Source organism: Canis lupus, chromosome 4 (genome assembly GCF_048164855.1).
Source record: "Canis lupus baileyi chromosome 4, mCanLup2.hap1, whole genome shotgun sequence".
NCBI classification, from domain to species: Eukaryota; Metazoa; Chordata; class Mammalia; order Carnivora; family Canidae; genus Canis; species Canis lupus.
In genome coordinates this window covers 36,450,353-36,476,657 of record NC_132841.1, presented here as the reverse complement: position 1 = coordinate 36,476,657, position 26,305 = coordinate 36,450,353, and the positions used below count along the sequence as shown (strand labels likewise).

The 26,305-nt window shown below is 42.2% G+C and overlaps 1 protein-coding gene and 1 long non-coding RNA gene across 2 annotated transcripts in view; both read left to right on the top strand.

Annotated features, from left to right (window-relative positions):
- The window catches only part of LOC140632175 (uncharacterized), a 29,093-nt gene extending 14,229 nt beyond the window's left edge, over positions 1-14,864 (top strand). The window contains exons 2-3 of the long non-coding RNA XR_012029693.1: positions 804-865; positions 14,599-14,864. This is a non-coding gene — a long non-coding RNA (uncharacterized lncRNA). The remainder of the gene's footprint in view (positions 1-803; positions 866-14,598) is intronic.
- Positions 14,865-15,522: 658 nt separating this feature from the next.
- The window catches only part of MCC (MCC regulator of WNT signaling pathway), a 447,338-nt gene continuing 436,555 nt past the window's right edge, over positions 15,523-26,305 (top strand). The window contains 1 exon segment of the mRNA XM_072823923.1: positions 15,523-15,612. The gene's annotated coding sequence lies outside the window, so the exon portion shown is untranslated.

Below are 26,305 nucleotides of genomic sequence, written 5' to 3'. Positions count from 1 at the left end.
CTGGGCCAAAGGTGGCACTAAACCACTGAGCCACCGGGGCTGCCCCTGAACTCATTCTTTACTCATGCTTTACTCCTCTTTCCTTCATGTTTGAGATATTCATTATCATATTTTATATCCTTTTATTTTATGCTTCTTTTGATTGAGTTTTACAGATAAAGTTATTTTCGCTGCTTCTGTGCTTCCTATTTTTCTTAGTCTTACTTAAGGTTCTTGTTTTTCACTCACAGATTCTCCCTTACATTTCTTATAGGGCTGGTTTAGTGGTCATGAATTCTTTTAACTTTTGTATGTCTGGGAGACCATTTATCTCTCCTTCTGTTCTGAATGATAGCCTTGCTGGGTAGAGTATTCTTGGCTGGAGATTTTCCCTTTCAGCACTTTGAATACATCATGCCACTTTCTTCTGACCTGCAAAGTTTCTGCTAAAAAATCATCTTACTTTAGGGTTTCCTTATGTGCTCTATCCTCTGACCAGAAGAGTTTTCCTTCAGCTAACTCCTATTATGAGTCTTCGTTCTAAAAATCAGACCTTCCTGACCATCTAGACTAGGCTAGGACTCCCGTCATGTTTCCCCGGGCCTGTGCCATTCTCAGAAACATGCATCACCCTTATGACTTGTTCAATCTCCTGCCTCATTTGGTGTTGGACTACAGGCTCTGTGGGCAAGGATATGCCTATCTGGGTCACTGTATTTCCTTTGCAGTGGAGAGCAGAACACCCCACTCTTGGCTTTGAGTGAGGGAAATGAACCCTAAGGTCACATTTTCTTTTTCTTTTCTTTTCTTTTTTTTTTTTTTAGGTCACATTTTCTGATCAGAAGTTACTCTCCAATGGTTTCCACATCTCCTCCTGAGACTTCAGGTAAGTCTTATGGATACTTTCAGAGACTAATTGTAGCTATATCTACAAAAGGGCAGCAATTCCAAGGCTTGCAGTCATCCCTCATGAATATCCCAGGGGAATGTGAGTCTCTCAGGGGCCAGGAGCTGGGGCTGTCATGACTCCCCTCCTCATGTGGAATCTCCTTTTTTTTTTTTATTTATGTATTCATGAGAGACACAGGCAAAGGGAGGAGAAGCAGGCTCCATATAGGGAGCTTGATGCAGGACTCGATCCTGGGACTCCAGGATCACTCCCTGAGCCGAAGGCAGATGCTCAACCACTGAATCACCCAGGTGTTCCATGGAATCTCCTTTTAATGACATCCTTGGCCTTGACATTTTGGACTTGATTTTGTTGAAGGTGCCAACCAGTGAATTTCCTTATAACAGAAAATGTCCAAATCAAATGAGAGATGATTATATTCCAAAAGGGCAACCAGTACAGGCTTTGTACAGGCTAAAATTTGGATAAGATAAGGCAGAAGCAATGGGGCATGGATGCCTGGTCATATACACTTGTATGTGCATGTGAAGGTTGAGTACAGGGTATGCTCAATATAATGGAAACAGTAATTTAGAATGCTATAGAAGCAAGCATCTCCTGAAAAAATTTAACCAATGACATTATAGGGACCAAGACTGACTGAAAAATGGTAGGAAAACCAATATGCTCATCTGATCTGGAAAAACCCAGAAGTCAGGGTAACAGGAATGACACAAATCTGTCCAGAACCCAGAGACAGGCATAGGATCATCAAAAACACTCAGGTTATCCAAAAGCTGGGCCCAAATTGGACTTTTCTGGAAAGGGCTCTCCACATGCTGCCAAGGCTTCTGGGGACACATCCCTTCATCCCAATCATTTTGGGATCAGTCTCCCACCACTGTATGAAGGGCTTCATGTTAATATCTGGTTAGACACATAAAATACCAGAATGAATTGCAGAGAAGGAGGAATAAATATTTAGGTTAGAAAGCATGCAGTTTAATTTCACTCTTATTTCTCCGTCTTGGGACAGTTTATCCATCCTGTTTAACACAGGGGTTGGGAGCACCCTTATACCTTTCTTCCTTAGCATCATGGAGTCACAAAGGAGCTCACAGCTTCTTCCATCCAAGTATCTCCAATTGGAAACCCATCTTCTCCCCAGTGCTGGCTGAGGAACCAGTTCAAAGAGGTCCTCTGTCCCCCTTCAAGTAGCAAGGAAACCCTGTGGGGTTGGGAGCGGTAGGGAAAGCCAAGAGCCTTTCCAGGCCAAGCCACTTCTCATCAGTCAAAAGAAGGATAGTGAGTGGATGCTAGGTCTCTGGGGCTTATCTACATTAGCTTCTTGGCTTAAGGAAGCACTTGAGGTGCTGCATCTGCCAGATGCCAATGGCCACAAGGATGAAGGTCTGTAGAATGGACCACAATGACACTCACTGATTGGTGCTCTTATTGGTCTGCCAGAAAGGTACCTGGCTAGGACTGAATCGTCCTTCTCCTCCAAGAGCTGGAAGACTCACTCTCTGTGAGGTTACACATTCCTTGTCCCAACTGGGGCAGCCAAGCCCCTCACCCTCCAGTACTTCTGTTCCTTCTGGATCTGCTCTGTCTACTCCACTTGCTCTACTGGCTACTGCATGCACAGATGCTGCCAGGTCAGCTTGTTGTTGGCCGTAAATTCCACATAATCATTGGTGCATTCACCCAACTGCATGTCCAAGTGAATGGTCTGGGGAACAGGGAAGCCAAAGATGGTGGTGAGGGGCTCTGGCTCCATGCACTTGCCAGAAACCCAGCTTCCATGCCCCAGTGTGGACCTGAACTGGCAGTTCAGTTCCTTACGCTCAATGACTTGGGGACTGGCCCTGCTCCATCCAGGTGCTGAACACCAGATCAGGATCTTGCCTGCATGGAGTTTCATGTTCAAAAGACAGAAGGGATGAGACAACATGTTAGAAACAGAGGTCTAACTCAGTATTTGAGACAGGCTAGAAGTTCTGTGTTGGTGGGAGGCGACAATGGAGAGCCTGGGAGCATTGAGATGCAGAAGAGCTCTGAATCTCGCGCTATGGAAGCTTGGTCTTTACCCTAGGGATGGCAGGAAATAAGGGATTTCCTCTCAAAGTTTCCCTCTCAAGGTTCCCTCTCATCCTCATCCTGTGTACTTACTTCCTGTAAAGCCCCAGCCCTCCTCAGTAGGCACTGCTGTACCCTTCTCACCCCAGGGACTGAGATGTTGAGGCCTGAGATGGTGGACCTCTTGCCTGCCACACTCACTAACTTGCCAATATAAAGGAGGGCAAATTGGATGGACTCGATGTGAAGGCCGATTTGGCACTTTTGGGGAGACTAGGAGGTAGGTGATGGTGAAGCTGCCCTGAGGGGCTATACTGATGGATCAGAAGTTTCTAGAGGAATCAGCTTCCAGTGAGCACATGTACCTGCTTCTAGGAGAGGAAATCTGGGGGTATCCTAGTTCTAGATCCCCATAGGCCAGGCCAGAGGGGAGGATGTAAGGGAAATGGCATCAATTTGGGCTGGTAAGTCTCAGATCCCAGCATTGCCAATACACAATGTTCTGTAGTTTGCAAAGAACATGGCCCAGATCAATCCTTCTTGCCTGTGAGGAGACAGGCCCTCCTTTGAGAAATGGAAGGCTAGGCATTGATTCTGAAGGCTTGGGGAGCTGTAGGCCATCAAGACCTGTCTTACCTAGTTCTCAGTATCCTATCTAGTTCTCAGGGTCTTTCCCAAATATGAACAAATTGATCCACTGTGGAGAGGCCTGCTTCTTTTCTGTGGTGTGGTCTGTTAGCTCAGTCGTATAGTTTCTTAATGGAAAAAATAGTACGGAAGTTCCTCAAGAAATTAAAACTAGAACTACCATATGATCATCCAGCTTTCCCACTTCTGGGTATATATCCAAAGGAAATGGAACCATTACCTGGGAGAAATATCTTTACTCTCATGTTCATTGCAGCATTATTCACAATAGCCAAGGTATGAAAACAATTTAAGTGTCTGTCAATGAATGAACAGATCAAGAAAATGTGATATATGTATTCTCTCTTTATATACAATGGGATATTATTCAACCTTAAGAAAGAAGGAAATCCTATCATTTGCTATGACATGGATGAAAGTAGAGGGTGTTATACTAAGTGAAATAAGCCAGACAGAGAAAGACAAATACTGCCTAGTATTACTTATATGTAGAATGTTTAAAAAAAATAAAAAAGTCAAACTTACTGAAACAGAGTAGAAGAATGGTTTTCAGGGGCTGTAGGTTGGGAGATAAAGGGACACATGGGAGAGGAAGGAGTCAGGTACTAACATGCCCATGAGTCACTAAAAAGGAGCCTGAGCCCTTCTAGAAGAAAAAAAAACACAAACTCTGGATGATTTGGGAGATCCTAGAACAGAATGACATGTGTTGCTTCCCCAGGTGAAGCCCCAGAGAGTCCATGAAAGAATGGTGGTGTGGTGTGCGTAGGCAGGTGGGGTTCAATGTGGTGTAGAGCAGCAGGAGGGGTCCAGAATCAGCATTTATACACCAGACCTGAAGGTGTCTTGCGGCTGGCAGTGAAGGACACAGTAATGAAGGACACAGAAGTGACTTATGTTAGTTGACAACCAAGGATCAGAAACCCCTTCCCACACTTCCCGATAACTTGACACCCTTTAAATCCTCCAGAACTGAGAAGCAAGCCAATGGATGGATTAGGGGGCCCCTGAATTAACTGAGATTATGTTAATTAGAGAGAAATTAAGTCCTGTGCGTATGTGGAATAAATTGGTTCCTATCACCTAAGGTTTAAGTAATCGTAAAATTTCTTCCTGCTCTCTCATTTGTTACATACATAATTATATAGGCATCAAAAATTGTATATTTTGCTAGTACTTTATGTATGTATCTACCAATCTAAGATGGTATGTAGTACAGTTTAAAATGAGTATTAGTGGGTTAGCCACAAGGTGGTACTAGAAAGCTATCTTGGTCTCTTGGTGCTTCGACTGTTACAGATTTTACTAAGCAACTGTGAAGCACTGTAATAATGGCAGTAATCATAGTAAAAGTTGAAATAATGGAAGCATTGGGGTCATGTGAGGCAGTGTTTGTATTTGAAAATCATAAAAATAGACTCTCTGGAAGATGCTATCAAATAGTTTGTACTCTTCTACTTCTTCCTATCCATGTCATGTCATCATAGAACAACCTGATCATTACCTGAAGCATCAAACACTAATACATTCAGTACATACAGGAAAAATATAAATTGACATGCTCTCTTAAGCCATAGAGTTTTAACATTTAAATGAGTATTTTTACAAGATGTGTGCCTTAAAAACATCTGGAACATCCTGAAACCATCTCTCAAACCCAAAAAAGTTCAGCCCCCAAATGTGAACACAATAGTTCAGCAAAGGTATTGTGTAACTTCTGGAGCACTTGCTCTCATGCTGTGAATGAGGAAAGAGAAGTACCTCTTTCTGGTTTGTCGCTTTTTCTTTTCTTTTCTTTTCTTTTTTTCTTTTTTTTATCCTTTGTTCACTATTTTGTTTCTTAAATTCTTCACATGAATAAAATCATATGATAGTGGTCTTTCTCCAATTGGCTTATTTCGCTTAGCATTATACTTTCCAGCTCCATCTATGTTGTGGCAAATGGCAAGATTTCATTCTTTTTTATGGCTGAGTAATATTCCATTGTGTATAGGTACATATCTTCTTTGTCAGATTCAACTCTAGAGAACAAACAGTTGGTTACCAGAGGGGAAGGGGGATGGGTGAAATAGGTGAAGGGGATGAATAGTACACTTATCTCAATGAGCACTGAGTAATATATGGAACTGTTGAACCACTATATTGTACACCTGAAACTAACATAACACTGTATATTGATTACACTGGAATTAAAAGAAAAAAAAGTGCCTCTTTTAGGCAGTCTTGCTAGGTTCCATCCTTCTCCTCACCCCTCTCAAGTAAATGTAATTTTATTTATTTATTTATTTATTTTTATTTTATTTATTTATTTATTTTTTAGTAAATGTAATTTTAAAGCGATATATAGTAAAAACAGAAGAGGTTTAGAATAGCTCACAGGGAAGAACTTTCTAAATACAAGGTTGGTAGAGAAGGGAAAGTACCATGTCACAACCCTGAAGACCACTTACTGGGAACATGGAGAGGTAGGCTTAAGAAGAAAGCAGTGACTTGATGTGATCCATGGGAGTCTAGTCCATGGTCTGGTAGCAGGGGAAATTTATTTTCCTAGGAACTGGAAGCACTATATGGATTTAAAGATAGGAGTGACATAAATATGTCAGCTGGCATATGTCCTTGCAGAATTTTAATGAAACCATGCTGTTAGGATGCCAGTCAAGAGTAGGTGCTAAAAATCAAGTGTGGAAATGATGACACTTTGAAGATTTAACTGTGTTTGTGAAAAGGATCAGATGGGAATCTATGGGAGGATGCAGCAGGGTGGGGGGAATGATGCCCCCAGTTTTCTCCCTCAGGAGACTGCTAAGAAGAACTTGAATGTGAAGAAGGGGAGTCTGTTGGTCCATGCAACCCTCTCTTGGGAACCCCTTTCTGGGGTCATCAGAAGAGAACATCAAAAACCCACTGGGAGAAGAAAGGTTTATCCCTGAATATTCAATGTTTCCATTTTATTAAAGAATATAGTTTTAATTTTCATATTAAGTTTTAACTTTACTCTCAGTATAGTTAACATACAGTACTATATTAGTTTCAGGTGTACAATGTAGTGGTTCAACACTTTCATACATCACCCAGTGCTCATCACCACAAGTGCCCTCCTTAATCCCCATCACCTATTTCCCCCCATACCGCACCCCTCTCTGCTGGTGACCATTGTTCCTCCTCTATAGTTAACAGTCTGTTTCTTGGTTTGTCTATGTCTCTCTCTCTTTTTAACTTTGCTTGTTTGTTTTGTTAAAGAATACAATTTCTAAAGCCTAGGTCAAATGTATCCTTGCATGTAGATGAAGAAAAGGATCAGATATGTTTTTCTGTAGCTTGATAATGCATTTATATCCCACAAAATAATGAAGTTCTTTCCCCCATGGCACACTTAGTACTTTGCAGATATAATACTTTGTCTCTCACTGGTATTTTATTTTAAAATATTCACAAGCAATCACTGACTTTGAGTGGTGAATATGCGGATGCTCTTTGTACTACTCTACTTTTGGAGCATGTTTGAAACTGTTAAATTTTTAAAAAATCATTAAAGTTTTTTCCAACTTTTCCAACACATATCATGTTAGTAAACCCATTTCATATGTGAACCAGGTTAAGAGAGAGATGTTCCTTTAGGAAATGCAACCACCTTGTTTGATTGATTCATCCAAAAGCAGACAGAAAACTCAGAGCCTGAGAAGTGCACTGAATGTATCTAAAAACAGAACCTGCCTAGTAATCTCTGGGAGAAGAATAATGTTTAAGAATATTCCCTTGCCAGATGTTTTGGGGAAATTTCTTTCATGCCTGATTTGGCAAATTGACTCATGGCTAACACTGGAAGGGAAGGGGGCCACATGATTAAAAGGAGATTGTATTAGTCAGCTCAGGCTGCCATGCCACAAGACTGGGTGGCTTAAATAACCAAAGGTTATTTTCTCACAGTTGTGGAGGTTGGAAAGTCCCAGAGTAATGGCTGGCAGCATCTGGTTCTGGTGAGAGCTCTCTTCCTGGCTTACAGATGGATTCCTTCTTGCTGTGTGTTCATGTGACCTTTCTTTGGAGAGAGTGTGTGGCAAGGGAGGGAGCAATCTCTTTTGGGTCTCCTCCAATAAGGCACTAATCCCATCATGGGAATCCTCCTAGGCTCATCTAGCCCTAATTACCTTCCAAAGGCCCCATCTCCAAATTCCATCAGAGTGGGGCTTACGGTTTCAACATGTATATTTGAGGGGGCCACAACCATTCAATACCTAAGCCTGATGTAAAGAACTTCAGAGTAATGTGCTAAAATTTGTGTGGACTGTAACAAATTCAAGTGATTCAAGTCTCCACAAACTATTCCCTAACCTTAATCCTTTCATACTTCCTCTCCTGTGTGGCAACTAGTCTATCACTCAGAGTAGTGGAACCCAAGAAGTACACTGAATTCACATTAGTGCCTTCACACTTCAGTCCCTTCTCCTCCTACCCACAAGACCTATCTAATGGAACTATTTCTACAAAATTTTAAATCAATGCTAAGGGCTGAGTCTTTTGGGGGCATTTCCATTTTAATAGGGTATGTTAAAGAAGAACCTCCAAAATGAAGAAAAAAAATCTCCTCTACTATAATTTCAGGAAATGCTATATCTAATGAGGAGTTTGCAAACTTGGGATTTCATCTCATTAAATCACCACATAGAAGTAGTCAATATTCTCTTGGCTTATGAGACTGGCCTTTGTCAAGAATTAGGTAAGAGGTGGGCCGAGGACAATTTTACCTTGCCAATAATGGGTGAATGAAACTTTATGGCAAATTAATAATGGAATTTTAGAAATATCAGCTAGATCAAGTTATAGATGAGGAAATGAAAGTATAGCTTAGCTGGGTGAATTGCCCAATACCGCATAGCTCCTTGAAGATCCAAGACTAGAACACCTTTCTATTATACCATTTCACATGAATGCTCCAGTTCTGCTTCATATCATTAGACATCAAGACCAGCCTCTGGCAGCACACTTTCCCTCTAGACCTGTTAATGAGGAGGTGGATAAAGGGACTATTTCCTTACCAGCAGGCCTTTCATTTCTTAGCTCTGAGCAAGAAATTCTATAGTTTCATGCTGTGTTGGGCCTCAGAGATTTCTTTGTGGCTTCCTGTTAAAGCAAACCACACATGTTGAATTGCCAGCTGTTGCCACCCCACCTTCTCTATTCATAATTTACAACATCAGGCACTTTCCAGGTCTTGTTGCTTCCTTAATTATCAACACAATAAAATAACAAGCATAAGTCTATTCTACCTTCACAGGTTCCTGGGAAGGTCTCACTTCAGAGAGATCTATGGGGTCAGTGGAGAAATGCTGGATTTAGTACATGTTTCAGACATGAAGCCACCTTCTCTATCTCTTAGATCCCTTCTGATTATCCAGTGTGATTGTGGTAGATAGGCTGCCCCTGGACCATTTGGTCTAATGCAACTTTGACACTTGGCTGTTGGGAGCAGCCAGGAATGTGGAAACAGCATAGTGAATTCATTGCTTCCATGTTCATTTGAGTTTATGAAGAAAAGGCATATTAGCCCTTGGATGGATTAATAACAAGGAAGAATGTTAAAGGCATTTTGGGACATTGTAAAAATTTTCAAATACAAAGTAAATGGAGTATAATGAATCTCTTTCACCTAGCTTCAACAATCTGCCATTCTCAATCTATCCAACCTTTATACATTTCCCATTCTTAATTATTAGCAATTTTAAAAATTAAAATATATGTACACTGAAATGCACAATTTTTAGCTATATAATTTAGAAATGGCTATACCCACGTAATCCATACCCCTATCATCTTCTTTTGGCACATTTAAAATATGTAAATTGGTAGGTAGGGAAATTGTATGCTTTAGCTTTTCTCATTTGCAAATCATGAAACATTGCTGTGGATGTTCCTCATTTGGGGGATCTTCCCTTTTGCCTCCTGTCCTCTCATTTCAGTGCTGCAAGATCAACCCTTTCTTCTTCACCCTTGTTTCTGATACTGTTTTTCTCTGCACAATTGGCTTTGGGTTTCTACCTACATCCTTGGATTTGAGGAGCCAAATGAGATTTCTAGTAATTTCCTTTTTCTTTTCTTTTCTTTTCTTTTCTTTTCTTTTCTTTTCTTTTCTTTTCTTTTCTTTTCTTTTCTTTTCTTTTCTTTTTTCTTTTCTTTTCTTTTTTCTTTTCTTTTCTTCCTTTCTCTCTCTCTCTCTCTCTCTCTCTTGCTCTCTTTCAATTTTATTTATTTGAGAGAGAGAAAGTACAAGGAGGTTGGGGGAGAGGGAGAAGCAGGGATCCTCAGAGGGATCCCCCCTCTGAGCAGGGATCTCAGTGTGGAGCTTGATCCTAGGACCCTGGGATCATGACCTGAGCTGAAGGCAGACACTTAACTGAGTGACCCAGGTGCTCATCTAGTAATTTCTTCATTGGCTCCACCTGTCTCAGATAAGAAGCCTATTCTAATCTCCTCCCAGAATGCTACAGCCCAGCTCACTCTTGATTATTTTGCCTGATAGGAGAGAGAAATGGAGTGGTTAGTCCAACCTTCTTAGCCCACCCAGGGAACCAACTGGAAGGGAGAAGGGGCATAGAAGTAACAAATAAAATGCATTCTTTTTAATTACCCCAAGTCTAATGAATACAATATGAATGAAATGGAAAGGTATAAGAGAAATGCGTCAAGCTATTTCTGATAAAAAGAAAGGAAAGTGAAGTAGGGCTTTTGGGCTGAGCATCAGGGTGATAATTCTTGCTTTAAATCTCCCACCTGAGGCAGTATATTTCAGCCAGATACACAACTAGCTACATACTCATACTCTAGAAAAAACATACATTCACAAGAAGTTTTCTGAAGCAATATATATTTATGTAATATATTTCTCTATTTCATTAAGAAAAAAAAAAAGAAAAGCTTGTCACTGTTTCACTAAAATAATTTTGTAACCCTTAGTTACAGTTTGAAAACCACTGCCTAAAGTCTGTCTAAGACGGGGGTTGGGACTCCTCTCTCTGGTATTCTTGGTCTCATCATTTCCTTCACTGGGAGCCAGTTTGATCCTTCACAGAGTATGGTTTCTCAGCTTGAATCCAGGATACCTAGGCTCCTTATAAGAGATGATATTTAGCTAGGGATTATTTGAATCCAGCCAATACTGAGTATCTGCTAGAGGGAAGGCTCCTCTTCACAGCCTGCCAAACCCACCATAGCTAGGGTGGAGGCAGCTGGAGAGCCAGCCATTGTCCGAGGTAATGAGCGAATGCTGATGCTTCATAATTGTGCACATGCTCAGCCTGCACACTAATTCCCTGTTGTGTTTGCCATACCCTCCAGCCACAGGAAGAAATACAAGCCTCTCATTGGGTGCTGTGTGTGCAAAGAAAGTACCAGGCCCGTTCTCCAGAAATTTAATTCAAGTTAGTAGAACTAACTTCCTATATCTGAACCCAGAAAGAAAAATATTATAAAAAAAGGTTGGATGATATACCTATCCAATAATAACGGCCTTAGAAATATTATAGTGCATAGCATATATAGATTAGATTTTTTTACTTTTTAAAAATTATTGAAGTATAGTTGATATACAATGTTATATTAGTTCAGGTGTACAACATAGTGATTCAACAATTGTATACATTATTCAGTGCTCACATGGTAAGTATAGTCATTATCTGTCACTATACTTTGTTACAATATTATTGACCATATTTTCTATGCTGTCCTTTTAATCTCTGTGATTTATTTATTTTGTAGCTGGGATTGTGTATGTCTTAATTTCCTTCACCTATTTCACCCATCCCCCTCCCCTCCCCTCTGGTAACCACCAGTTTGTTTTCTGAATTTATGAGTCTGTTTCTGTTTGTTCATTGGTTTTGTTTTTTAAATTCCACATATAACTAAAATCACATGGTATTTATCTTTCTTTGTCTGACTTATTTCACTTAGCATAATACCCTCTAGGTTCATCCATGTTGTTGGCAAATGTCAAGATCTCATTATTTTTTATGGCTGAGTGATATATATATATATATACATAATCTTTATCCATTCATCTACCAACAAACATTTGGTTTGCTTTCATGTCTTGGCTATTGCAAGTAATGCTGTAATAAACATAGAAATGCATTTATCTTTTTGAATTACAATTTTCATTTTCCTTAGGTTAATACCCAGAGGTGGAATTACTAGATCATATGATACTTCTATTTTTAGTTTTTGGAGGAACCTCTATACTGTTTTCTATAGTGACTCCACCAATTTACAACCCACCAATAGTGCATGAGGGTTCCTTTCTTCCACATCTCACATCCTCACCAACACTTACTTCTTGTCTTTTTTATTCTAGCCATGGTAGAGTTCTTTATATATCTTGGATATTGAACCCCTATTGGATATATCATTTGCAAATATCTCCTCTCATTTAGTAGATTGCCTTTTCATTTTCTTGATGGTTTCTTTCACTGTACAAAAGCTTTTTATTTTGATGTAGTCCCAATTGTTCATTTTTTCTTTTGTTTCCCTTGCCTGGGAGATATATCCAGAAGAATATCGCTATAGTTGATGTTCAAGAGATTACTGCTGATCCAGTTTTATATAAAAATATAATAATGGAAAACAACAACAACAACAAAACAAAAACAAAAAAATAATAATAATGGTTAAATTTCACCTGGCTCTTCCTGGTGATCCATATAATATGTTCTACATGAGTTACATCCTGGAATTTTTTCAATATCCCTATGAAATAAGTAATATGATAACCCTCATTCACAGATGGGGAAATTGAAACTCAAAGACGTTAAGTAACTTGTCCAAGATTACCCAGGAAGTAATCAGTTTTGTCAGGGGTTGAACTCAGGCTATCTCATTTCTGTGTGGACACAAAGATGTGCCACTTGATTCTTCTTTAAGAAAGTGCTTGTATCTTCAGCTGCCAGGAGTGCTGTCAATGTCAGCTTTCATCTGTCAAAATGTTTAGGGATTGATTCAGCCCCAAAGAAACTCCTTGACCTGAGTCACAGCCTTCTTAGAGCTGTTTATATCCAGTGACTGGTTTAGGTGGAGATATAAATGCCCCGCCATGGCAGGCCAACATAGGGCAACTCTGAAAGATCAGCTTAGCTCTAGAGCTTCCTTTCAGATCATCTAAGGTTGCCATCAGGTCTATACCAAGCTGTACTTTTCTGTCTGTCCAATCTTGTCTCCTTTGTCTTTTTCCCACATTCCTTTTGAGTAGTTTCCTTAGTAAATATTCTACACACCAAATTTTTTCTCTGCATATGCTTTCCTGAGGAAAAAAATAACTGTAGCAAGTGAAAATACTCCCAAAGGGTAGATCTTCAAGCTGTCATCCACTTTGTGCAGAGAGAAATGGCCCAAAGTTAGAATATATACAGAGTCATAGTAATGGCAAATGGCCTAGCCAGTTAGACAGGAACATGAAAGGAAGAAGAATGGAAGAATAGGGAGACAAGAATGGGTAGGGACATGTGAATGGACATATGGCAGTGGATGAAAAACATGTAGACCTTTCTATTATATATTAAAGTCCACCAAAGGGCATCTACCACAGAAGAGACACTAAGCAACCAAGTAGACAAAATGACTCAGCTAGATGTCAGATAGATCCTGTCATCAGCCAACCCAGTGCCAGCAAAATGGGCATAGAATAAAGTAGCTTTGGTGACAGAAATGGAGGCTATCCATGGACCTAACAACATGGGCACTAACTTAACAAGGCTAATGTCGCTGCTACTGCTTCCAAATATACAGCCTGCCATTAACAGAGACTAATGGTAGGCCCCCACTATGGCACTCATTCTTTTTTTTTTTTAATTTTATTTATTTATTCATGAGAGACACACAGAGAGGCAGAGACATAGGCAGAGGGAGAATAGGCTACCTGCGGGGAGCCTGATGCAGGACTTGATTCTGGGACCCCAGGATCACGACCTGAGCCAAAGGCAGACACTCAACCACTGAGCCACCCAGGTGCCCCAATGGCACCTGTTCTTTGAGGAGACTGACCATTTGATGGCAAGTTGAGTACATTGGATCACTTTTTCTCCAAAAGGGCCAGCAATTCATGCTCACACTGGACACACAGTCCTGGTATAGGTTTGCCTTTCCTACCTTCAGGTCTTCAGTCAATGTTACTAATCCAAAGGCTTACAGAGTGTTACTCTATTGACATGAGATCCCATAGAGCACTGAAACAAATCTGGTAACCCACATTACCTGAAGTGTAGGAATGGGCTCATGACCACAGGACCCACTGGTCATATCACATACTGCACCAGCAAGAAGCTGCTTGGAAAAAGTAGAACAGCCTCCTAGAAGCACAGCTGAAGTAGAACAGCCTTCTAGAAGCACAGCTGAAGTGCCATCTTGAAGGTGATACTTTATGAGAATGGTGAGCCACCCTCCAGGGCATGGCATATATGTTGAATCAAAGATTTCATACGGAGCTGCATCTGTGATAAGAAGTCTACATGGGTCAAAAAAACCAAAGGGTGGAAGCAGGAGTGACCACACTTGCCTCAACTTCCTATTGGGAAATGATCCATTTGGGAAATTTGTGCATCTTGTCCCCAAAGCTCTTGCCTCTGCAGGGTTAGAATTCCTCTTCTGCAGTGGAAGACCACCTCCACCAAGGATACAGATATCAGCAGGCAAGAAGAGTCACTATCTTGGCTGAGGTAATTGACACTAATCATCAAGAAGAGCAGTGCTCTAATTACATAATAGAGGCAAAGACAGTATGTTTAGCACACAGATGACTTATTTGAGCACTTCTTTGTTCTCCCTTCAGTTGTAACAGTAAATGAACAAGTGCAGCAATCACAGATGAGAATCTGGATTGTGTCACCAAGTAAACAGCCTAGACCAGCTCTTGAGGGTGAGGAGATCTAGACTTGCTAGTGGAGAAGGGAGACAATGATTAGCATTTGGGACCCTAGGACCTACAGGATTGTAATTTTTCCCACTAAACTTTCCTTTCTAAGATTCCCCCAGAAGGAGAGGCCCACCAGAATCGTGGAGAAGAGGCTCCCTCAATATATATGGACTGGATCCAGTGGCTCAAGGAGTGACTTGTGATGAACATGGAAATGTACCCCACAGTTCTCCCTTCAGGAAAGGACACCTGGGTGGCTCAGTGGTTGAGCATCTGCCCTTGGCTCAGGGCATGATCCTGGGACTCTGGGATTGAGTCCTACATCGGGCTTCCTTCATGGAACCTGCTTCTCCCTCTGTCTGTGTCTCTGCCTCTCTCTGTGTGTCTCTCATGAATAAATAAATAAAATCTTTAAAAAAAATAAAAAAAGACTTTTTGGGGTACCTGGGTGGCTCAGTGGTTGAGCGTCTGCCTTTGACTCAGGTTGTGATCCCGGGGTCCTGTGATCAAGTCTCACATCAGGCTCCCTGCGGGGATCCTGCTTCTCTCTCTGCCTATGTCTCTGCCTCTCTCTGTGTCTCTCATGAATAGATAAATAAAATCTTAAAAAAAAAAAAAAAAGGACTTGTAGCCCAGCTTCTAAGAGTGCTGTCAGAAGACAATCTTGAGCTGCCAGTCCATCGGGAACAGACTCTCTACTTGGGCATACTACTCTTGAATTTTTTGGATTTTCTTCCTCTCACTTCCCACCACCCCCACCACATAAATAAGGATGATAAATACCTTTCTCTACTCGATAGCATTAAGTAAGAAATTTAAACATTTAAATCAGTACTTACTGATTTGTCATAAGGGCTCAATAAAAGTTAATTGAGTTTTCGCAATTCTACTTTACTGTTTTCTCTCAGGAATTTACAACCTCATTTTATAATAAATAATTGGTACTGTGGATAGGGGAGGCAAGTCACCATTAAACTATGTAATTCTAATGATTTTACTCTCAAAATGTGTGCTTCAAGCTAAGAGAGCTCTGGAACATCATTGTGACCTGGAGAGGTGAAGGAAGGCTTCCTGAGGGGTATGGGAGCTTAGTTGGACTCAAAAACACCCTGCGGAGAGAAAGGTGAGCAGAGGGCACTGGGAGCAGGTGTGTGTGATTGTCCCATTCCAACTCTAGCATGTGGTCCTAAGCAGAATTTGGAAGGGCAAGTATCAGGTAATTAAGTTTGCACAGTGTTGTAATGGTTTTAACCAGTAACTTTAGACATATAAGACACTATAACTTATAATGTATACAGTATAGTGAAGTGTACTACAAAAATATGAAGTATTATTATAACCAAGAGGAATCTGAGAAGAAAAAAAACTGGATAAGGATATGTTAGGCTATGCACTCATCTGAGATAAATACATAAAACCTTTGAAATTGTGACATTAACCATACTGTTAGATTTATGGCCATGGGTATTGCTCTCATTCCAAGCGCCTACTTTACATTTATCATCTTTACATTCATCTGGCATCTCTATTTTCTTTTTTTTTAAATATTTATTTATTTATGATAGACATAGAGAGAGAGAGAAGCAGAGACACAGGAGGAGGGAGAAGCAGGCTCCATGCTGGGAGCCCGACGCGGGACTCGATCCCGTGACTCCAGGATCGCGCCCTGGGCCAAAGGCAGGAACCAAACCGCTGAGCTACCCAGGTATCCCCATCTATTTTCTTTTCTTTTTTTTAATTTATTTTTTATTGGTGTTCAATTTGCCAACATATAGAATAACACCCAGGGCTCATCCCATCAAGTGCCCCCCTCAGTGCCCGTCACCCAGTCACCCCCACCCCCCCACCCACCTCCCTTTCTACCACCCCTTGTTCGTTTCCCAGAGTTAGGAGTCTCTTATGTTCTGTCTCCCTTTCTGATATTTCCCTGGCATCTCTATTTTCAATGTCTTACAAATTTCTACCTCTTCTAGTAACCTTTTCAGCTGAAATTTCATGTGCTTCATATCAGCTCAGAAGCAAATTCTTTTCTGGAAGGTTGCATCTATCTGTTCAGCCATTTCTGAATTACCCAAGCATGAGCAAATGTTGTTTAGGAAGGTTGTCAAGATCTACTTTTTGTGTGTTCAGATTTAATTCAAGATGGTTTAAATTTAAACCTCCAGAGCTGTCATGCACATATTCTGTCAGGAGAAAAACATTCTTTGCTTTGAAATATAATTGGTTGAGGTTTACATTCTGTTTTCTGTATATATACAGTGTGCTTATGAAGAGATCTACTTGAATCCTGGAAAATAGTTTGGGTTTCCAGACCCTCCATACGTGTGTATTTAGAAAATGTTTGCCTCCTTTCTTTTCTTTTCTTTTCTTTTGCCCCAAACCATCAATTGTCTAGGAGGATTTGAGAGTAACAACTCCCATCTGGCTGTATGTCAGACAGTAGTAAAAGTTTTATTCTATGAAAAAATAGGAAAATAAAGATTCTAAAGATTTATTTATTTTTAAAGAGATTTTATTTATTTATTCACGAGAGACACAGAGAGAGGCAGAGACGTATGCAGAGGGAGAAGCAGGCTCCCTGTGTAGAGCCTGATGCGGGACTTGATCCCAGGACCCTGGGATCACAATCTGAGCCAAAGGCAGATACTCAACCACTGAACTACCCAGGTACCCCTAAATATTTATTTTTTAGAAGCTTGAGCATTGGTCCTTGTTCTATTGTAGACAGAAATATTTGTGTTTACATTAGTGTCTTTTAAGCAAATACTATTGGATATATTGACAGAATTTTTCTAAGATGACATTCTATTCCTTGTATGAGTTATAAGTGCCCAGAGTCCTGGAAACATACAGAATTAAAAAGAACTGAAGTAGGAAGGAGTGGATGGGGCAGAGAGGGGGGAGAAGAGAGCAAAACCAGCTTCCTTCTAACCTGGTAGACAGTTTGAAGACATAGGGATGTCTTCTAGTTCTATAGCTGCATGACAAATGACCTCAAAACTTAGTGGCTTAAAACCACAACAAAATTTTATTACTGCTACGTATCTCTGGGGTCATCTTGGCTCAGTTGGACAGTTTTTGCTCAGGATCTAGAATCATCTGAAGACTCTCATTCACTGGTGTCTGGCATCTGGGCTGGGAAGGCTTGAACATCTGAGGCTCCTTGGGCAACTCTGTCTTTACATGGTTTCTCTAACATGGCAGCTTAGTGTGGACCAAGGTCCCTGTCCCAAGTGAGAGAATGGAATTGGTAGCATCTTTTCTCGTTTGGCCTCAGAAGTCAAGAGAGTCATAAAGGCCCACTCTGGTTCACGGGGAGGCAGACAGACTCCATGTCTTAATGAGAGGTGCACCAAAAAATCTGCAGATGTGTTTTATTTTTTTACTTTTTATTTTTTTGTATATTTTTAAATTGGAGTTCGATTTGTCAAAATATAGCTTAATACCCAGTGCTCATCCTGTCAAGTGTCCCCTTGTCACCCAGTCACCCCAAACCCCGCCCACCTCCCTTTCCACCACCCCTTGTTTGTTTCCCAGAATTAGGTATGTCTCATGTCCTGTCACCCTCTCTGATATTTCCCACTCATTTTCTCTCCTTTCCCCTTATAATCCCTTTCACTATTTCTTATATACCCCATATGAGTGAAACCATATGATGATTGTCCTTCTCCGATGGACTTACTTCACTCAGCATAATACCCTCCAGTTCCATCCACATGGAAGCAAATGGTGGATATTTGTCCTTTCTGATGGCTGAGTAATATCTATCTGGTCTAATATTGTATATATAGACCAAACCTTCTTTATCCATCATTTGTCCATGGACACAGAGGCTCCTTCCTCAGTTTGGCTATTGTGGCCATTGCTGCTATAAACATTGGGGTGCAGGTGTCCTGGCATTTCACTGCATCTGTATCTTTGGGGTAAATCCCCAGCAGTGCAATTGCTGGGTCAAAGGGCAGTTCTAATTTTAACTCTTTGAGGAACCTCCACACAGTTTTCCAGAGTGGCTGCACCAGGTCACATTCCTACCAAGAGTGCAAGAGGCTTCTCCTTTCTCCACATCCTCTCCAACATTTGTTGTTTCCTGCCTTGTTAATTTTCCCCATTCTCACTGGTGTGAGGTGGTATCTCATTGTGGTTTTGATTTGTATTTCCCTGATGGCAAGTGATGCAGAGCATTTTCTCATGTGCTTGTTGGCCGTGTCTATGTCTTCTTTGGTGAAATTTCTATTCATGTCTTCTGCCCATTTCATGATTGGATTGTTTGTTTCTTGGGTGTTGAGTTTAATAAGTTCTTTATAGATCTTGGAAACTAGCCCTTTATCTGATACGTCATTTACAAATATCTTCTCCCATTCTGTAGGTTGTCTTAGTTTTGTTTACTGTTTCTTTTGCTGTGCAGAAGCTTCTTATCTTGATGAAGTCCCAATAGTTCATTTTTGCTTTTGTTTCTCTTGCCTTCGTGGATGTATCTTGCAAGAAGTTACTGTGGCCGAGTTCAAAAAGGGTGTTGTGTGTGTTCTCCTCTAGGATTTTGATGGAATCCTGTCTCACATTTAGATCTTTCACCCATTTTGAGTTTCTCTTTGTGTATGGTGCAAGAGAGTGGTCTAGTTTCATTCTTCTGCATGTGGATGTCCAATTTTCCCAGCACCATTTATTGAAGAGACTATCTTTCTTCCAGTGGATAGTCTTTCCTCCTTTGTCGAATATTAGTTGACCATAAAGTTGAGGGTCCACTTCTGGATTCTCTATTCTGTTCCATTGATCTAGGTGTCTGTTTTGTGCCAGTACCACACTGTCTTGATGACCACAGCTTTGTAGTACAACCTGAAATCTGGCATTGTGGTGCCCCTGGCTTTGGTTTTCTTTTTCAATATTCCCCTGGCTATTCAGGGTTTTTTCTGATTCCACACAAATATTAAGATGATTTGTTCTAACTCTCTGAAGAAAGCCCATGGGATTTTTTTTTTAATTTTTATTTATTTATGATACTCACACAGAGAGAGAGAGAGAGAGAGAGGCAGAGACATAGGCAGAGGGAGAAGCAGGCTCCATGCACTGGGAGCCCGATGTGGGATTCGATCCCGGGTCTCCAGGATCACGCCCTGGGCCAAAGGCAGGCGCCAAACTGCTGCGCCACCCAGGGATCCCCAGCCCATGGGATTTTGATAGGGATTGCATTGAATGTGTAAACTGCCCTGGGTAGCATAGACATTTTCACAATATTAATTCTTCCAATCCATGAGCATGGAATATTTTTCCATCTCTTTGGGTCTTCCTCAATTTCTTTCAAAAGTGTTCTGTTGTTTTTAGGGTATAGATCCTTTACCTCTTTGGTTAGGTTTATTCCTAGGTATCTTATGGTTTTGGGTGCAATTGTAAATGGGGTTGACTCCTTAATTTCTCTTTCATCAGTCTTATTGTTAGTGGATAGAAATGCCACTGACTTCTGGGCATTGATTTTGTATCCTGCCACACTGCCGATTTGCTGTATGAGTTCTAACAATCTTGGGGTGGAGTCTTTTGGGTTTTCTATGTCCAGTATCACGTCATCTGCAGAGAGGGAGAGTTTGACTTCTTCTTTGCCAATTTGAATGCCTTTTATGTCTTTTTGTTGTCTGATTGCTGAGGCTAGGACTTCCAGTACTATGTTGAATAGCAGTGGTGAGAGTGGACATCCCTGTCTTGTTCCTGATCTTAGGGGAAAGGCTCCCAGTATTTCCCCATTGAGAATTATATTTGCTGCGGGCTTTTCGTAGATGGCTTTTAAGATGCTGAAGAATGTTCCCTCTATCCCTACCCTCTGAAGAGTTTTGATCAGGAATGGATGCTGTATTTTGTCAAATGCTTTCTCTGCATCTATTGAGAGGATCATATGGTTCTTGTTTTTTCTCTTGCTGATATGATCAATCACATTGATTGCTTTACGAGTGTTGAACCAGCCTTGCATCCCGAGGATAAATCCCACTTGGTCATGGTGAATAATCTTCTTAATGTATTGTTGGATCCTATTGGCTAGTATCATGTTGAGAATTTTTGCATCCATGTTCATCAGGGATATTGGTCTATAATTCTCCTTTTTGGTGGGGTCTTTGGTTTGGGAATTAAGGTGATGCTGGCCTCATAAAATGAGTTTGGAAGTATTCCATCCCTTTGTATCTTTCGGAACAGCTTTAGCAGAATAGGGATTGTCTCTTCTTTAAATGTTTGATAGAATTCCCCGGGGAAGCCATCTGACTCTGGAGTTTTGTGTCTTGGGAGGTTTTTGATGACTGCTTCAATTTCCTCCCTGGTTATTGGCCTGTTCAGGCTTTCTATTTCTTCCTGCTGCAATTTTGGTAGTTTGTGGTTTTCCAGAAATGCATCCATTTCTTCTAGATTGCCTAATTTATGGCATATAGGTGCTCATAATGTGTTTTAAAAATTGCTTATATTTCCTTGATATGGGTTGTGATCGCTCCTTTTTCATTTGTGATTTTACTAATTTGAGTCTTTTTTAAAGATTATTTATTTATTTATTTATTTGTTTATTTATTTACTTATTTATTTATTTATGATAGACACACACAGAGAGAGAGGCAGAGACACAGGCAGAGGGAGAAGCAGGCTCCATGAAGGGAGCCTGATGTGGGAGTCGATCCAGGGACTCCAGGATCGCGCCCGGGCCAAAGGCAGGCGCCAAATCGCTGAGCCACCCAGGGATCCCCGTGTTTTTTCTTTTTAATAAGGCTGGCTAATGGTTTATCTATCTTATTAATTCTTTCAAAGAACCAACTCCTGGTTTGGTTGATCTGTTCTACAGTTCTTCTGGTCTCTATTTTATTGAGTTCTGCTTGAATTTTTATTAACTGTCTTCTTCTGCTTGGTGTAGGTTTTATTTACTGTTCTTTCTCCAGTTCCTTTAGGTGCAAGGTTAGCTTGTGTATTTGATTTTTTTCCAATTTTTTGAGGGATGCTTGTACTGCAATGTATTTCCCTCCTAGGACTGCTTTTGCTGTATCCCAAAGATTTTGACGCAAATGTGTATTAAAACTACCACAGGAATTCTCAGACCTCTGACAGAAAGCCTGGGACAGAATACTGAGTCATACCCTACATCACAAATTGGTTCATTGTGGTTCCCCTTCAGCTGTGGCGGAAGGATACCGTCGTGCTAAGTGCTCCTGCTCTGGAGTTAGACTGCCTGCCTGGGCTTGCCTCTGCCCTGACACTTGCTAAGCCTGGAGCTTTAAGCAGGTCTGGGTGCTTCAGTTTTCTTATCTGTAAATTGGGGATAATGAGAGCTAACATTTGTTGAGTACTTAGTAGGTGTCAAGACATTGTTCTAAGTGCATTATATACTATCTCATTTTATAACCAAGATACCCTATGAGGTAGTTACCTACCTCCTAAAACGTAAGGTTGATAATAATAGAGGTATCATTCAGGTCTGTAGTGAAATGAGACCATCTATTATGTTCGCTCTTGATGTTAATAAAACTGTTGGGGGCAAAAACGAGTGACATCAGGTCAGGAGCTGTTTCCACAAATGGACCGAGCGTGCGCAGTGCCGCACAGGAGGGCAGGTTGTCCACGGCATAGTGCCGAAGACAGTCGGAGCTAAGGAGGGTCAGGTTTCTTGACAGGTGTTAAAATGCACAACCCCCCGACATTCCGGGTCTCATCAGGGGCCAGGGGTACAGAATCCAGCGCAGTCTTGCAGATTGGGACCAGGAGTACAGCTTTGAATCCGCAAAACGGGGAGTGTTCATCTTTTCCCTGAAAAGAGATCCGCGCCTCGGGGCAGTGGGAGGAGTCGTGGCGGGGCACGGCCGCGGCTGCCTTGCGTGCTCGTGCTCGTGCTCGTGCTCGTGCTCGGGCGTCGGGTCGCGCTGCGGCCGGGTAAACGGGGCTGACAGCCCTCCAGGGGCCTCCCCCTGCGCCCTGCGGCTCCCGGCCACCCTCGGCTCCCAGCTCACCATCCACCTTCCCCCTCCGTCTCCGCCACGGTACCGACTCCGACGGCCTCGCGCCCGGCCCCCAGCCCCGGCAAACCCGGAGGGCTGGAGTCCCGCGCCCGGCGCCCGCGGCGGCCACTGGGCACGCTCCGTTGCCGGGCAGCGGGCAGGGTCGGGGCTGCCCGCCTCGCGGATCCCCGGGGCCGCGCGTCCTCCTCTCCCCAGCAGGCGGCGGCGGCGTTGGCGGCGTTGGCGGCGGGGACACGCCCGGCACCGGGAGGAGGAGCGGGTGCGGCGCCTCGGGACCGGCGCCTTAGCAGGTGCTGGGCGGTACGCGAAGCCGACTGGGGCGCGGCCCGGCTCTCCGCGCTGCCCTCGCCCTCCTCTGCCCCTTGCCCCAACTTCCAGCAAGTGGCTCAGAAGCTCCGGGGAGACTTGGCTGCAGCTCTGAGGGCGCGTCGCCGGCTCGGCCCGAGGCCAGGGGCTGATGTGCTCGCCTCTGCGGGCGGCAGCCGCTCCAACTTCCCCCGGCGCTGTCTTTGTCGGGGTGTCGGGAGCCCCTCCCAGGAGGCCGGTCCCCGCGGTCTGGGAGCGTTCGTGCCTGCGCAGACGCGGTCCCGGCCCCTCGTCGCAGGCAGTGGGGCGCTGCCGTGCCGCCGCGGGCCCTGGCTGTCAGGACGCTATCGCGTGGCTCCGGCATCGGCGGCGACGTCAGTCAGTCGGGCTGCTCAGTGGACAGCCCCGGGCCGGACCAGGATAGGGACGCGCTCCCGTGACAGCGTGGGGCATGAAAACGGGCTGCGAGGAAGTCTCAGGTGCTGCAGAGCCCCGTGTTCCAAACTGCGGAACCCACAGGAAGGACACGGCTTACCACCCAGGACTGCTCGGGGGAGGCCGAGCGGCGCAGGCCCGATCGCAGGACGGGCTGGAGGCGCGTGGATCCCCTCGAGCGGCCGGGGAGCCCCCGCGGGGGTCAGGGCGCTTCTGCGGACCGCTCGGCACCGTCGCTGTTTGCTTGAGATTCCCTACGGGGCCGTGTTGTTGCGTCCCTGTTGCCGCAGAGCTTGGCAAAATAATTACTTCTGCCCACATTTTTATCACTCATCACACACTGATGGTGAAGAAAGTACTCATGACGTTTTATGATATAAACCCTTCTTTGAAGGGTTGACACCGGGCACTGAAGACCTTCTACGCCGAACTTTGAATTGCCTTCCAGGAAAGCCACCGAAGTTGTGTATTACATGTTAGTTTAGCCTTCGTTTTGGTAATAGTAAAGATCCCCGAAAATCCCAGGCTGCTTGTCTTTGCCTATTTAGAGAGAGAAAAAAAAAAAATAGCGAATTCCCCTCCTCCCCAATTTAAAAAAAGATCTCCAAAACAGGTAATTTGACATGTAAGATTTTGACAATTAAAACTATAATTTATTTGGAACTCGATTCAATTATGATGACTGAATTTTATTTTCTAGAGTTTCACTGGGAAACATTAGAAAGGTATCAGAAAATTTTGTGGAGTAATTCTATTCTGAAACTTAAAAAGAATGTAATTCTGAGTGACATCACATAGATTTTCATCTGGAAGTCTTTCTCTGCTTGGGTTCTGTGATAAAACATTTTGTCATATAATTTAGACTTTTTTTTCCTGCTTGATAAGTTACTTGAATGCCCATTATCTTATTCACAATAATAAAAACAATGTACATTTTTCACATTAGGATGCACAAAGAATTTAATTTCACATGAGCAAGGGTCCATACAGAAAACTATCAGAATTCTCTCCTTCCCTTCCCTTGATTTGGCCTATTAATATGTTGCTTTATCTGAACTACACTTTCTGTACAACTGTTACATTATTTTGAGTGGTGGCTGTATCTCTCCTGAAGGATAATGAATTTTGTAGGTATAATTTGAGGACTTTGTTTTGGAGGATGAGGCACTATGTATAAAGGTGTGATAGTAAACTGGAGATTTCATATTTTTCAGATTAGAGTAGAAACTGCCTAAGGCAAAAGTGGAAAAAAACTATCATTCCTTGAGCCATATCACTTTAATACATCTGCTTGTAAGTTGAAAGGTATGTGCAATAATGCACCCTAAGCCATAGCTTCACCTGTGGGCAGAGTTGCTCTGGAAGTTATTGTATGCTGTGAAAAATTTCCATTATACGAGGGGTTAGTTCAGGGATGGCAATCTCACTGCAAGGGGGCGCCAAAAACCTCTCTAGAAGTTTAGTACCTTTACATAGCAAACACAGTTTTACCTGGAATATATGTTTATTTGATACAGCTTGGAAAATGGGATTAATGAAGGTAAGTGGCATTAAATGGCTCCCTTTCTGGAACTGCTCCTTTGTGCTACTTTTGTTTAATGACCTTTACTGATCACTCTATAGTGGGTGATAAGGAGTGCTGTGAATTTTCTCTTTTATAGACATGAGAGTTATACACTAAAACCTTAAAAATCTTGGATTCTTTAAAGGGTGTTAATTTCATGCTCATGGTACATCACTGTATCTGTTAGGATTTTGTGGGATGCCTGGGGTGGCTCAGTTGATTGAGTGTCTGCCTTCAGTTTAGGTCATGATCCCAGGGTCCTGGGATCCCAGGGTCCTGCTCAGCGGGGGAACCTGCTTCTCCCCCTCCCTCTGCTTATGTACTCTCTCTCTTGCTCACTCTGTCTCATAAATAAATAAATAAAGTAAGTAAGTAAGTCTTTTTTAAGAAAAGGATTCCAGTTGGCTCTATGTATTGGAAAATTAATGGGACAATCAAATAAAGGTGGACTTTTTTCACCTAAGACCTCTGGAGGTGGTTCATTCAGGCTGGGACAGCTATTCCACAGTGGTGTCAATGCCCAGCTTCCTTCCATCTTCCTGTATCACTATTCTTCATATAAAATATTTATCCTTATGGTTATCTCACAGTCTTAAAGTGATTGCTCCATCTCTAGCCTCATGTACAGGTTCCAAGGAAGAAGGTATAAAAGAAGCTGAAATGAGCAGTGCCTGTATCATTAAAGCAGAGCTTTTTCTAATCCCTTAATTGAAATCCTACTGGTCAAACTATCATGCAGTAGAGTTCTTTCAGTAGAGTTCAAGGAGGCATATAATTCTATTAGTCACATTGCTACCTAAAGAAAATCTGAGTTCTGTTACTAAGAGCAGGGAATGGATATTGAGTAGACAAGTAGCAACCAAACATATAATAAAACTTCCATGGTAACCCTCAATCTGGAGTGTCTGATCTCAACTATACTAGCTTTGGTCCTTTGCTTAACTCTCATTCTCAGACAGGAGTAGGCTGGAGATCTCATGTTTGGAGGGAAGCTAGTGGAAGATAGATGGAGACCAAGAGGGGAAATGTCAGGGCATACCACCTCAGGAAGATGGAGGTAAAGTGATAGGGCTTTGAATCTTCAATATTCTCTTCACCCATACTTCCCCAGCAGGCTGACAAAAAAGTCACCAGCTCACTGGAGATTCCTGGAATTGCTGCCTCTGTTCCGGAACTCCCAGCCTTCCACTGGGGCCCAGAATCATCTCCATGGATGGTTAAGCTGGAACAGATAACTGTTATTTGGTGGAACGAAACTGCAGCTTGGACAGGGTAGAATTGGGGCTGTATAGTGGGACCACAGTGGGCTCTTCTGTGCATTTAATTAACTTTATGATGACTTAACCCCATATTTTATGGTATTGAATTTTTGGGTCCCTATTTATCATGGTATAGGAGGTGGTGGGGTTGTTCTATTTGTTGAAATTAATTTCCCTTTGTAATTTTAAAGCTTTCTATTTTTACCTTTAGGTTTAAGAGACTATCTTGAACATTTGACAAATAGTAAAAACCAACGTATATCTTTATACCCAGTAGCC